Here is a 14,547-nt window from a genome sequence, read left to right on the forward strand (position 1 = left end):
CTGGAGATGAACTTATTGACATGAATGAGGAAATTGGTTGTGACAGAAAGGATACAGTTTTCCTAAAAGAAGTGATGCTGGCAAAAACTACATTAAAGGAATTCTCAGAGATATTTCATGGACCTCAAAGTTCAAACTATAAGATGTTGGAAGCTGAGCTAAACTTTTAGAAAGGAGTATACAATTCACTGAGGCATAGAAAAGATGTTTCCTTTCATATAGGAAGTTATATGACAAAAAGGCAAGCATTAGTCAAACTACTCTTGACATGTTTTCTACAAAGAAACCAAACACATTGTTTGCATTTAATTATTTTAAGTTACTGTGCACTAAATATTAGTTTTGCTACTGTTTAAATTTTCCTTTATGTTTTTAGTCTACAGTAAGAGATTTTAATGCTTTGACAAACATTTTTAAAGGTTGTAAAACAATTGTAATTTTCTTTTTGATTACTAAGTTTCTTTTCTGTGGTTTTGTTGCAGGAAGGCGGACCCCTTCCAGGGCCCAAAACTGGGCTTTTGTCTAACACTCAGAAATGAATTGTCCGAGGAGACACGTGTGCTGACAAAGCAAGAGATTTTATTGGAAAGGGCACCCGGCTGGAGAGCAGTAGGGTAAGGGAACCCAGGAGAACTGCTCTGCTGCGTGGCTCAAAGTCTCAGGTTTTATGGTGATGGGATTAGTTTCTGGGTGGTCTTTGGCCAATTATTCTAATTCAGAGTCTTTCCTGGTGGCGCACGCATCGCTCAGCCAGGATGGATGCTAGCAAGAGGAATTCTGGGAAGTGGACGGACACTCAGCGTCTCCTTTAGACCTTTCGCGAACTCTTCCCGTTGGTGGTGGCTTATTAGTTCCTTATTCCTTATCAGGATCTCCTGCCATAAAACAACTCATGCACATGGTTACTATGGTGCCTGGCCAGGGTGGGCAGTTTCAATCAGTGTGCTTCCCCTAACAGTTTCAGCTTTCACATTCATTTTTTATGATTCCTCATCATTGTTTAAAACAAGTACTAAGTGTATTATTGATTCAATTTCAGCATCTCCCATGTGTCCAGGATGCATTTTGGGTGTTCTTGCTTAGGAACTTCCTTCTTCTTGGAGGAAGACCATCAGCAGATGGCAGAGCGAAATTTTGCTAGTAGCTTCTAGGCATTCTCCTAAATGCCTTGGTGCCTTGGCATTCTCTTGGTGCCATTGGAACCTCTGATAATCAAGAACAGCTTTTAGCAGTATCTGGGAAGTATGGTCCTGAGAAATCACTAGCTTTGGTGTACAGAGAACTGAGTTTATTAGTGGTGGCTTTTGTAAGTCTTGTACTTCTGGATCTTCTGAAAGTCAGAATAAGCTTCCTCACCTTTGCGTTACTGCCCATTCCATGTCCCTGATAGTAAATTACTTTGTAATATTTGCTGTGATGTCTGTTTTCCTGCTTACCTTTGACAGACACAATATTTAGCATCAGAAGAATTTCCTGTGTAAGAGCTATCCAAAGACGACTCTTTGCTTTGGTTATCTCACCTACTGAGATCTGAAGACAGTAGTGATTTTATCATTAGTGGAAAATGAGATGGTAGTTTATTAGGTATGGTGGAAAAGAATATAAGTCAGGATACAAGTGGAAAAAAGAAACCATTATGTGTATTTAAAACACAGGGACTTATGAGCAGGAATTTGGTTACACTGTTTATGAAAAAGGCTTAGAATGCATTTGGGGGGGATTGATACATCTCCTTACCTGTGTAGCTCTGTTCAAACTACGCTGGCTTTGGGCCAGTCCTATCTCTGGAGTAGAAATTGCACTCGGCTTTACAACTGGTCTCCCAGCTGTTGACATTTATCCCCTACAAAGTACATTTTAGAGCATCTTCCTGAGTTACAGCTCTTATGTGCACCATAACATAATGGGGAAAATTAGTTAATGTTCTTTAGACTCGTGGTCAAGTCCTAACCTGCAGTGAGATCCTGGGCAAAAGGCTCCTCAGAGTCAAAATTTTCCACCAAATACAATGAAAGAATTGGTGTAATTTGGAAGATTTCACATTTTGTTAGCTTTAGAATGTTTTTCAAAGAAGTGCTATGTGCAATTATAAACAGATAAAAATAGAGAGTGCTTTGAGTGAGGAATTGTGGTGCTGTGTAGACTTACCCAGTCATCTGCCTCAAATTCTTTGCCCTAGTCCCCTACCCACCAAGTAGTTCTCACGGGGATCCCCCACATAGCACATTATGAAAACCGTTAAAGGAGTGGATTTTAAGGTCCATTAAGCTCTAAATATTATTATTTTTCTCCTACTTTGCAAATAATTCTTAACAATTATATAATCAGTACAATATAACCCAATCTTCCTAGCTTAAATATTGAAGGTTATGTATAAACTGGTTCTAACATCACTGCATTATCATTTGTCATTTCCCTCATAGAGCCTGACTCTGAACTACTAACTCATGTTGAATGAATTAATGTGTTCAGAGAACATTCAGTGTTAATTTCATACTTCTAATATAACACATGTGCCTTCTCTCTGTTTATATATGACTTCATTCACCTTCTTAATCTTATATATGCAAGGCCTAGTTCTTGATTTTTTTCATCAGTTAGACCACTTGGTTTCATTGATAAGTAAATCATTTAGGATTGGATTGGCTGCACTAACAGAAAATCTTAAGTATATTAGTAAATTTATAAGGACTTTTTTTTACATAAAATAAATTCAGAGTAAACACTGGCCATTGTTGTATGATTGATCCATAAACGTCGGGAATGTAGAACCTCGCATCTTTCTCACCTGCCATCAAGCTTGTACAGTTTCTCATAATCGAAGATGGAGGCTGACCTCTAGCCATTTTATTCACATGCCAACCAGCTAAAGGAGGAGGGGAAGTCTATTGTTAGTAAATGCCCTAATTTTCTATTTTCCCTTTTAAGAAGTCTTCCTGAGAGTTTTACCTAACTTCTTTCTTTGCTTGAAATTTAGTCACATAGATGGAAAAAATGATGTCTTTTGGCATCTGAATAATGGTTCTATTCTTGTAGAAGACAGAAGAATGGACACTGGGTAGGAAACTTGCACACTTTGCCACAACAAATCTATTTGCTCCTTTGAGACTACAGTCAGCATACTAAATTGTGAAATTCTATTACGTATTTATCTTTACATTTCTAGAACCTGGCACAGTATCTCAATACATGAATGAATAATAATGAATGAATAACAACCTTATCTTTTCTAAAACTGACACTTGGCTAGGCTTTCCTGAATATCAAGAAGGGGCCCACATCATACTTGTACTAGGAATGTGGAAAGTACTAGAAACAACAAGCCAGGGAGGACAGGGAGCATTTGTATTTGGGAATTCTCCTTCAAGAGAAGAAACGAAGTGAATATTACTGGCCTTGTTTCTGTAACTGCCTGTCTAATACACATATATTTTATATATATATATATATATATATATATATATATAAAACCCAAGTTAAGTTTTTAGTCTTTTCCAATATTTAGTTTATCTTAAATTTTTATATTACCTTCAGATTTCTGACATAACAAATATTTAATGATATATATTTATAAAGGAATATAAATATGCTAAAAGATGTAAGAATTTACTGTTTGGTCATACACAAAAATGTTTCACATATTACAGTGAGATTTAACATCCTGGTGTCACAATATTGGAAAGAAATCTTCATGACGCTAGAAAAATCCAAATTTTAGACTAATAAAATATCAAGGGAATCTCCTGTACTTCTTATTAGCTCTAAGTGGTTCCTCAGCAACCAATCACAAACTGTGGGAACACATAGCTATAGACTATGACATCCTGACAACCAAAGCTATAGTTTTAAATTTTACCTGCCTGAAATCAATCTATCTAATCTACATAATCTATAATCCATCATTCTTACACCTTCTGCCTTACTCCAAAAATGATTCAGATACATTAAAAGTAAGGGATGTAAAAATACAATTGAAATGTAAAAGGAAGAACAGTGAGAGCAAAGGAAGATTAGAATAACAGCAACAACAACCACAAACAGGTCAACCCAAGAATTGGGTAATTGTATGAAATACACAACCCTAAATTATACTCATTTTCTAGAAGCTGGACTTTAATCTGGTTCTAAGATTTCTCATAACCTGGGGAAACTTATTCCAAAGAACTTTAAGGTTCGTATTTCATGTGTGCATGCTAAGTCGCTTCAGTGGTTTCCAATTCTTTGTGGCCCTGTGGACTGTAGCCCTCCAGGCTCCTTTATCCATGGGATTCTCCAGACAAGAATACTGGAGTGGCTGGCCTTTTCCTCCTCCAGGGGATCTTCCGGACCCAGGGATAGAACCTGTGTCTCTTATGCCTCTTGCACTGGCAGACAGGTATTTTTTTTTTTTTTTTTTTTACCACTAGTGCCACCTGGGATACAGTTAAACACCTGGCAGGAGAGTTCTGAACCTGGGGAATGTCAAATGCCCACTGACAGTTAAATTATGAGACTACAAAGTGATTTTAATGAAAATATTGACTCCTAGATAAGCTAACATTGAAGGAAAGTGAAATGAACACACACACACACAGAGAATAGTTTGAAAGAGGAGTTACTAGTCATGGAAGCATGGACTGTAGCACACCAGACTCCTCTGTCCATGGGATTTTCCAGGCAAGAGTACTGGAGTGGGTTGCCATTTCCTCTTCCAGGGGATCTTCCCAACCCAGGGATTGAACCTGGGTCTCCTGCATTGGCAGGCAGATTCTTTACCATCTGAGACACTAGGGAAGCCCATAGAAAAAGAAGAGCAATGTGTTTTCAAGTTAGTGTATACTGTGTTTAAGCATACATTATGGGTTTCTTTCCCTCCATGATGCATATCAATGTTCTTTGTGGATGAGACCTGAGTTAAATAATGTTAAATATGTTCTGGAAACACTAAGTTAAACATTATTAGATCAGTCTCCTTAATATCAGAAATCTCAAGGTCTTTAATATGTAATTTGCATTATGAGTCTGTGGGGGGAATAAAGCGTGTAAGATTTCTCAAACTCAGTTGACAATTACAGCAATGTTCTGCTACGCTTTTATTGCAGTGTTTCACCTTCCTGCACAAAGAAAGATCCAGCCTCCCTGGCCACTAGGTCAGAACAGTGTGAATGAATTCTGGCTAAGAAGGCGAAACAGGAGGGGTACAAACCACTTCCAGCCTGGACTTATTCTTGTAATTCTGCAGCATTCTCTTCTTGGATTGTGACTTTGGAGGTAACATATTCCGGTCGGTATAACTACAAGATGGAGAGGTGTCACCTGTTTTGCACAGAAATGTGATTCGAAAGGAAAATACTCTTGTTTCATCCACTTGTTAAGATTTTAGGGTTCACTTGTAATTTCAGTCTCACTTTGCGAAGCCTAAGGATTGTAGGCAAGCTCCTAATTTTGGGAGAACATTTACAAGTATCATTTCTTAGCATGAAATGTTGTATGGAAGTAAATGGTTGAAAAATAAACACAGGAGTATCTGAATGAATGATTTTGCCATAGGATTACTGCAAGTTTACCAAAAACCCCTGAGTCTTGGTTTCCGAATGTTTTGTTTGCTTGCTTGGAGGCCACTACTCAAATAATTAAGTATACTGTCTCCGAAAAAGTAATTCAGTGGGGACCAACAAGACATATGTTTTAGACATTTGCTTTCACGTACTCATGATTTTAGAGCTTTCCTTTGTCTGTTGGTCAGGGAAGGGGACAGGGAAAGGATGATTGGTCATCATTATTTCGGCCACTTTAGAAAATTGCGGTCAGGCTCTTAGCCTGCAAAGCTCGGTGTCTTTTCAGTTTTCGTTTGTCTGCCTGGTACAATGAGTGTGATTTGTTGTAACACTGCATTTCTTCTGTAAAGGAGAGTTGTCTGTTCAGGCATCTCCTTTTACACAATTTTAAAAAATAGTAACTGAGGTCTACATTTTATTTGAACTCTACCAGTTTTTCTCGAATGCTTCTTTTCTGCTTCAGAATCCCATCTTGGACATACCATTCCATTTAGTTGTTGTGTCTCTTTAATCAACTCTGGGCTTTGACAATTTCTTAGACTTACCTTGTCTGGCATTTCCTGGTCTGGGTAGGTATCTCTATGATGTTTACTCTCATAGGTAAACTTGGCTAGATGACAGCACCCAGTTATTTAACTATATACTAACCTAATGTTGGGCTTCCCTGGTGACTCAGTGGTAGAGAATCTGCCTGACAATGCAGGAGACACAGGTTCAGCCCCTGGGTCAGGAAGATCCCCTGGAGAAGTAAATGGCAACTCACTTCAGTATTCTTGACAGGGAAATCCTATGGACAGAGGAACCTGGTGGGCTGTGGTCCATGGGGTCATAAAAGAATCAGACATGACTGAGAGACTTAACAACAACCTAGGTGTTAGAGTGAAGGTATTTTGTAGATATGGTGGCTAACATCTCCAGATGGTCCTTGATTTAGGATGGTTCAACTTATAATTTTTTTTTTGACTTTACAATGGTGTAAAAGCAATACACATTCAGTAGAAACTGAACTTCAAATTTTGAATTTGATTGTTTCCTGGGCTAGTGATAAATGGGAAGATACCCTCTCAGGATGCTGGACAGTGGCAGCAAGCTCAGTGCCCAGTCAGGAACATGATCAGGAGGGCAACCACTGACATAGTTAGAACCATTCTCTCACTTTCAATACAGAATTCAATAGATTACTTGAGATAGTCCATACTTGATTATAAAACAGGTTTGGCGTTGGACAATTTTGCCCAACTGTAGTAATAGTAAGTGTTCTGAGCACTTTGAGGTAGGCTGGGCTAAGCTGTAATGTTAAGTTGGTTAGGTGTATTAAACACATTTCAACTTCCAATCTTTTTAACTTAAGATGGTTTTATTGGGATATAACTCTGTTGTAAGTAGAGCAAGATTATTATAATGGTTGATTTTACAGATTACTCTAGATAATGTGAGTGGGGCCTCACCTGATCAGTTGAAATCCTTAGGAGCAAAACCAGGTTTTCCAGAGAAGGAATTTTGCTTCAAGATGGTAATATAAACTCTTATCTGAGCTTCAAGTTTGCTAGCCAGATCTACAGATTTTGGATTTACTACTCCCCATAATCATGTGGGCCAATTCCTTAAAATAAATCTGTTTATATTTGCATTATATATATTATATAAAGAGATAAGCACACATATAAAATCTTATATATACAATGATTTATATGTATAATCTCTTGATATATGATCTCCAGATTATATGTATGTACACAATGCATATGTTTTATATATACACAAAGGATGTGTATATACAACTCTTGATTTGTGTGTGTATCTGTTATTTTACCATGGTTAGATTGGAGTTACAGGTCTGAGGATTGTATTTTTGCAATTCTCATCACTCTCAACATATCATGTCAAGAGTGCACACTATCAGTATGACTTAACTGATGATGTAAGCCATGACCACCTGCTGAGGTAATTTCCCAGATTTTTCCACTGCAAAGTCCTTATTCCCTTTTACCTACTCTGCTCTTTAGAAGGTGGTCACAGAGTGTAGCCCACACTCAAGGGAAGGAATCAGGAGTAAAGAGAATTAAGTTCTCTACCTTCTTAAAAGGGAGTGTCTGTGAAAACCTTCAGCATTCTCTTGGACAGGAGATTTGTCTCTTCTTCGCATTTACTTATTTACTCAATCATTTATATCAGTAAGAACTCATGGATATTTATTTTATGCTTTATGCAGGGACACATTATTTTATTGCTCAGATTATTTCAGGTATGGCCATTGGGTACCTTTCAGTTAATCCCTGTTTCCCTTTGACACACTCCATTCTTTTAATTTGGAGGTACCTCTCTACTCTCTAAACACTACCAGAGGCTCTGGACTTACCTTGTATATTCCCTGCCCTAGTCCTAGACTCAGCCATTTCTCCAAGTAGTCCTGGTTCATTCTTTTGGAGAATAACACTAGAAACCAAGATCTATAAGCTGGGTTCAAGCTCTTTTAAATTTTTGTTTCTATGTAACACATGACAAAAATAATTCCTGTAACTTGAAAACTATCTTGCCACAAAGATCAGTTCAGTTCAGTTCAGCTGCTCAGTCGTGTCCAACTCTTTGTGACCCCATGGACTGCAGCATGCCAGGCCTCTCTGTCCATCACCAACTCCCAGAGTTTACTTAAACTCATGTCCATTGAGTTGGTGATGCCATCCAATCATCTCATCCTCTGTCATCCCCTTCTCCTCCTGCCTTCAATCTTTCCAAGCATCAGGGTCTTTTCCAGTGAGTTAGTTCTTTGCATCAGGTGGCCAAAATATTGGAGTTTCAGCTTCAGCATCAGTCCTTCCAATGAATATTCAGGACTGATTTCCTTTAGGATGGACTGGTTGGATCTCCTTGCAGTCCAAAGGACTCTCAAGAGTCTTCTCCAACACCACAATTCAAAAGCATCAATTTTTTGGTGCTCAGCTTTCTTTATAGTCCAACTCTCACATCCATACATGACTACTGGAAAAACCATAGGTTTGACTAGATGGACCTTTGTTGGCAAAGTAATGTCTCTGCTTTTTAGTATGCTGTCTAGGTTGTTCATAGCTTTTCTTCCAAGGAGCAAGCGTCTTTTAATTTCATGGCTGCAGTCACCATCTGCAGTGATTTTGGAGCCCCCAAAAATAAAGTCTGACACTGTTTCCATTGCTTCCCCATCTATTTGCCATGAAGTGATGGGATCAGATGCCATGACCTTAGTTTTTTGAATGTTGAGTTTTAAATCAACTTTTCACTTTCCTCTTTTACTTTCATCAAGAGGCTCTTTAGTTCTTCTTTGCCTTCTGCTATAAGGGTGGTGTCATCTGCACATCTGAAGTTATTGATATTTCTCTCACAAAGATAAAAAAATATATTAAAAAACTATATGTCTTAGTTTGGCTTCAAATGCTATGCCCTCCCCCCACAGAAGACATTCAAATCCAACTAAAGACAAACAAACAAGGGAATTCCCTGGTGTTCGAATGGTTAGGACTCTGTACGTCCACTACTTGGGGCCTGGGTTCGATCCCTGGTTTGGGAACTAAGATCCCATAAGAAATGTGGCCAAAAAAAAAAAAAAAAAAGAGAGAGAGAGAAAGACAAACAAGAAATACAAATGAGAGAGCCAATTTTTTACCCTTGATTCAGAGATCATCTATGATCCGTGGTGGAAGTCAGCAGAGTGAATTTGATGAGCATGAGCTTAGACCCAAACAAGGATAAAAATCATCATTTTTCAGAGTTCATGAGACTCAGTGAAAATGTGTATGAAGTGTCAGCATAGGGCACAGCAACAAGAAAGCACTCAACACAATGAAGTTGTGAGCCAATGAAGTATGTCTTAAAAAAAATACCTAGAAGTAGATTTATCTAGATAGATATATCTGCTAGAATTAGTAAAATTAGGCATCCTATTGCTGTTTCTATATAGCTAAGTGATGCATACTTACCATAAGAAAGATTAAAGGGGATAGAGAGTGACTGTGTGTGTGTTGGGGGAGGGACCTCTATATCATATGATTGGTTTTAATCAATAGTTGACAACATGACTAGAGGGATCTGTGAAATGAAATTACATGCAGTGTTTTTCATTATTTATATTACTGGAGTGAATGGAAAGTGACACTACAAACTCAGTTAAAAAGAATCCCTAGTGGCTATAAATAAAGAAGTAATAAAGATATTTCATTTCTGCCCTCCCCCCCTCCCTTTCTAGAGGAAAAAGAAATGACTTACAGCCAAATAGGTTGAGGTGAGAAATTCTCTAAAGAGATCAAAACATACATTGCATTTCACTGTAAGATTTGCAAACTTCTTCAAATCCAAATAAAATCACCTGGTCAGATCGATGCTCTTAATATGACCAGAAAAATATCTAAGATTGGGTATGAGTATCACACACAGAGATCAAGCGATTCATTAGCTCAAGATAAATTTAAGGATCAGTGAACGCTCCCGAGCTTTCAGCTTACTTACATATTATACAGGTATGTCTGTGCATATCCACACCCCCATGGGTATGCTATAAATACATGTATGTCAGAAGAGTTTATTCATATACTTACAGCTGTTTCCTGTTATTAACTTAGACAAGTATGCACAAATAATTCAAACACTTACCTCATTTAACTTATATCATTTTGTGGCAAAGTAGTTTGGCATGATACCTATTTTGTTAGTTTTCTGCTTTGCATTGTCTTATTCTAAGTACCAGACAACTGTGGAAATTGCAGATCGATGGTTGATAACTTCCCCCTTTCTTCAAGCAATTACTTTTAAATTGTGCAAATATTTACTGAATGAAGATGTATGTTTCTGATGACAGTACAGCCTTTCAGTCCAAAAAACTGACGGGCCAAACTGTTTTTTAATTATGAACTATCATTTGCAATTCTTTTTTAAAGGATTAATTTAATTGGAGGATAATTCTTTACAAATTGTGATGGTTTTTGCCATACAACAATATGAATCAACTATAGGTATGTATGTGTCCTCTCCATCCTAAATGCCCACCCACCTCCTTCCCCACCATATCCCTCCAGGTTGTCACAGAGCGCCAGCTTTGGGTTCCCTGCATCGTACATCAAACTCCCTCTGGCTGTCTGTTTTACATATGGTAATGAACATGTTTCAGTGCTATTCTCCCAAATCATCCACCCTCTCCCTCTCCCAGTGAGTCCAAAAGTCTGTTCTTTACATCTGTGTCTCCTTTGCTGCCCTGCACATAGGATTGTAAGTACCATCATTCTAGATTCCATATATATGTGTTAATATACAGTATTTGTCTTTCTCTTTCTGACTTACTTCACTCTGTATAATAGGCTCTAGGTTCATCCACCTCATTAAAACTGACCCAAATGCATTATTTTTTATACTTGAGTAATATTTCATTGTGTATGTAGTGCAGCTTCCTTACCCATTCATCTGCCAATGGACATCTAGGTTGCTTCCATGTCCTAGATATTGTAAATAGTGCTGCAGTGAACACTGGGGTACACGTGTCTTTTTAAATTCTGGTTTCCTCAGGGTATATGCCCAGTAGTGGGATTGCTGGGTTGTATGATAGTTTTATTCCTAGTTTTTAAAGGAATTTCCATACTGTTCTCCATAGTGGTTATATCAGTTTGCATTCCTACAAATAGTATAAGAGGGATCCCTTTTCTCCACACTCTTGCCAGCATTCATTGTTTGTAGACTTTTTGATGATGGCTATTCTGACTGGTGTGAGATGATACCTCATTGTCTTTTTGATTTGCATTCCTATAATAATGAGCAATGTTGAGCACTTTTTCATGTGTTTCTTAGCCGTCTATATGTCTTTGGAGAAATGTCTCTTTAGGTCTTCTGCCCACTTTTTGATTGGGTTGTTCATTTTTCTGGTGTTGAGCTGCATAAGCTGCTTGTATAGATTGGAGATTAATTCTTTGTCAATTCTTTCCTTTGCTATTATTTTCTCCCATTCTGAAGGCTGTCTTTTCAACTTGCTTATGGTTTCCTTTGTTGTGCAAAGGCTTTTAAGTTTAATTAGGTCCCATTTATTTAGAGGGCTATCCAGGTGGCTCAGTGGTAAAGAATCCACCTGCCAATGCAGGAGATGCAGGATATATGGGTTTGATCCCTGGGTCAGGAAGATCCCCTGGAGTAGGTAATCACAACCCACTCCAATATTCTTGCCTGGAAAATCCCATGGACAGAGGAGCCTGGTGGGCTACAGTGTATGGGGGTTGCAAAGAGTCAGACATGACTGAGTGACTGAGTCCTGCTTCCTGACGAGGTCCCATTTGTTTATTTTTGCTTTCATTTCTGTTACTTTGGGAGGTGGGTCATAGAAGATCTTGCCGTGATTTATCTCCGTGTTCTGCCTATGTTTTCCTCTAAGAGCTTTATAGTTTCTGGTCTTGCATTTAGGTCTGTGATCCATTTTGAATTTATCTTTGCATATGGTGTTAGGGAAAACTTTGGGAGATGGGGAACAGGGAGGCCTGGCGCGCTGCAGTCCATGGGGTCACAAAGAGTTGGACATGACTGAGTGTCTGAACAACAACATGGTGTTAGGAGGTGTTCTGATTTCATTCTTTTACATGTAGTTGCAATTCTTAAGCTTCCTCTGTCGTTTATTTGTCCTGCCAGCAGGGTATGTTGGGCTATGAGCAGAAGGGGAAGAGGGAAAGAAATAGAGACCTTGACACCTGGTTGCTGCGGCTCACTGGAGGCTGTGGCTGTTCCATTTTGTGCTCAGTGTATCCTGACCTACTGTTGCCATTAAGAGGTCGCTAACTCATTCATTAAGCTGGCTTACCTAGGAGAAGAGTCTGAGCAGCTGACACACTAAGGGCAGTACCTTAACAGCACCAAAAGGAATTCACTGTGACCTCCTAGCGCCTGCAGAGAAAAAGCTAAAATAAGCAAATAAAAGCAGTTGCGGGGGAAGATGGATACTTTGGTCATCTGCAGGAGTGGAGGAAGTGCAAAATCACCCCGTGCCTGGAAGAATGTGGGTAACAGTGTAGAAGGCTTGAAGGACAAATAAGTGGCAGGGGACAGTAGCAGTGTGTTCCCGGTGACCAAAAAACCTGGAAAATGTCTTCAAATGTTGACTCACCATCCGTGCAGTTACTGATCAAACACTAGCTCTTTATAGAACCAGTGATGATGTTTTTCCCCTCACTTTTACTTTAATTGTCTTAAGACCCTGGAAAAGTCACTGAGTACTTTCTACAATGAAGCACTAGGAATTAAGAGCTACACCTGGAACTCAGGTCTTCTGAACATTATATCACTTCTTTTAAAGCATTTTTCAGGTTTCTAGGTGAAACAGTCTGTGCAAGCATACATGAGGGTCAAAACCTCTCTCTGATCCAGCAGAAATGACAAGAAAAACTGTTAAGTAATAAGTAAACTTCTGAAATACTTGCCCTTTGGTATAAGTAGAACTATCACAGAATCCTCCTTTGCTCACATAAATAAACAGCACATTTTCTGCACAGTTTTTGCCAAGAGTTAAAATACAGATGTAATGTTTTAAATTATGGAGACAAAAACACTAATAACTACTGTAATCTTAAAGATTCCTCACACTACCAATTAAGAAATTCTGCCCTAAAGTACGAATGTTTCTCTGCAATTCTCTACAAATCACCACTAATAAGATAATAGAGCAGAAAAATTAGTAGGGAGTTCATTTGATTTTTTTCCCCCTGAAGGCTGGCTTTAGTGGGAGCATTTATCTACATTTCAATTCTCACGCATTGTGAATGATAAATGAACTCTACTGCATAAAGGACATGACATTGCTGTGCCTTAGATTTCTATTTTCTTTCATCAGAATATCCCACCTAGCAAAATTCATAGCTCAGTGCTTGTCTCTCTATAAGGAATACGTAGATTAATGAAACCTCACCCCTCTAAAGAACCCTAGTTCAGGACATGAGTCAAAACAGGCAAAAAGAAATAGTCTGAGAGGTGTAAGGCCAGGCAGTCAGCTTCTTCCTTGTTTTGCTTTCTATCAGGCATGTCTGCTCTGCTTCATTCTAAACAGGAAGAACAATAGGAAACCTATTTTATGATGCTTTCATCACCTGATTCAATGGCTGCAGGACCAGAGACAGTGAAGAGATATTTGCCCTGAAGCTGCAAGCAGAGCACCAGAGGAAAACACATTACCCTTCATCGCTTCCCCCAGATCTGTCTGCACTCTCTCCTGTATTATTTGAAGAATAGGTTCCTTATCCAGACAGCCTCCTGTATGATCCCGCATAGCAATGGCTATAACCCTGATGGGTGACAAATGTTGAATTGATATTGCTAAGGGGAGTCTGGAGTCAGAGGAAAAAATACATGCATTCTTTTACAGTTGCTATGAGAAAAGTCAATTTATTGTCATTGGTTATTTTTTGATCTTGAGGAACATGGTGGCTAAATCCCTCATCTTATGTTGGAGATGAATACATCAGCTAAGAACAGGGCAAAGTGAGAAACATCAAAGGTACAGAAAAGAAAATGTGAAATGAGTTGACCCTCAGAGTTCAAATGGTATAAAGGGAGAAACATTCTAGGAAAAATGTTTACAGTTCAAGTTTTGATTATTAAACACGATGACACTTTCTAGTATTAAACATCAAGTATTATTAGCATGATGAGTAAATTCTGTTTTTGATAATAAAGCAATTCCTAACACTTTCTTGCTAATATTAAAAAGTGATGGAAATAAGTCTGTAGTCATCTGTTTTCTAGAACATAAAAAATTTAAACAGCAAAAATACTTACCCTAAAAAAGTCAATGAAGCTAGATCACTCTCACTTTTGATGTTGGTAGCAAACACAACAGAGAAGAAAACATTATTATAGGGCAGACAGAATAAAATTTTGCATCTATCTGTTGTAATTATTGAAAATGTTTAACCAATAAAAAGAAAAAATATTCTCACCGGAAATGATGATGAGAATGTTACTGATATAAAAATGGAGATGTAAAGTGAAGTATACTGCAAATACTAAAATGTTCTGTAAA

Source organism: Bos javanicus, chromosome 1, assembly GCF_032452875.1.
Source record: "Bos javanicus breed banteng chromosome 1, ARS-OSU_banteng_1.0, whole genome shotgun sequence".
Taxonomy (NCBI): domain Eukaryota; kingdom Metazoa; phylum Chordata; class Mammalia; order Artiodactyla; family Bovidae; genus Bos; species Bos javanicus.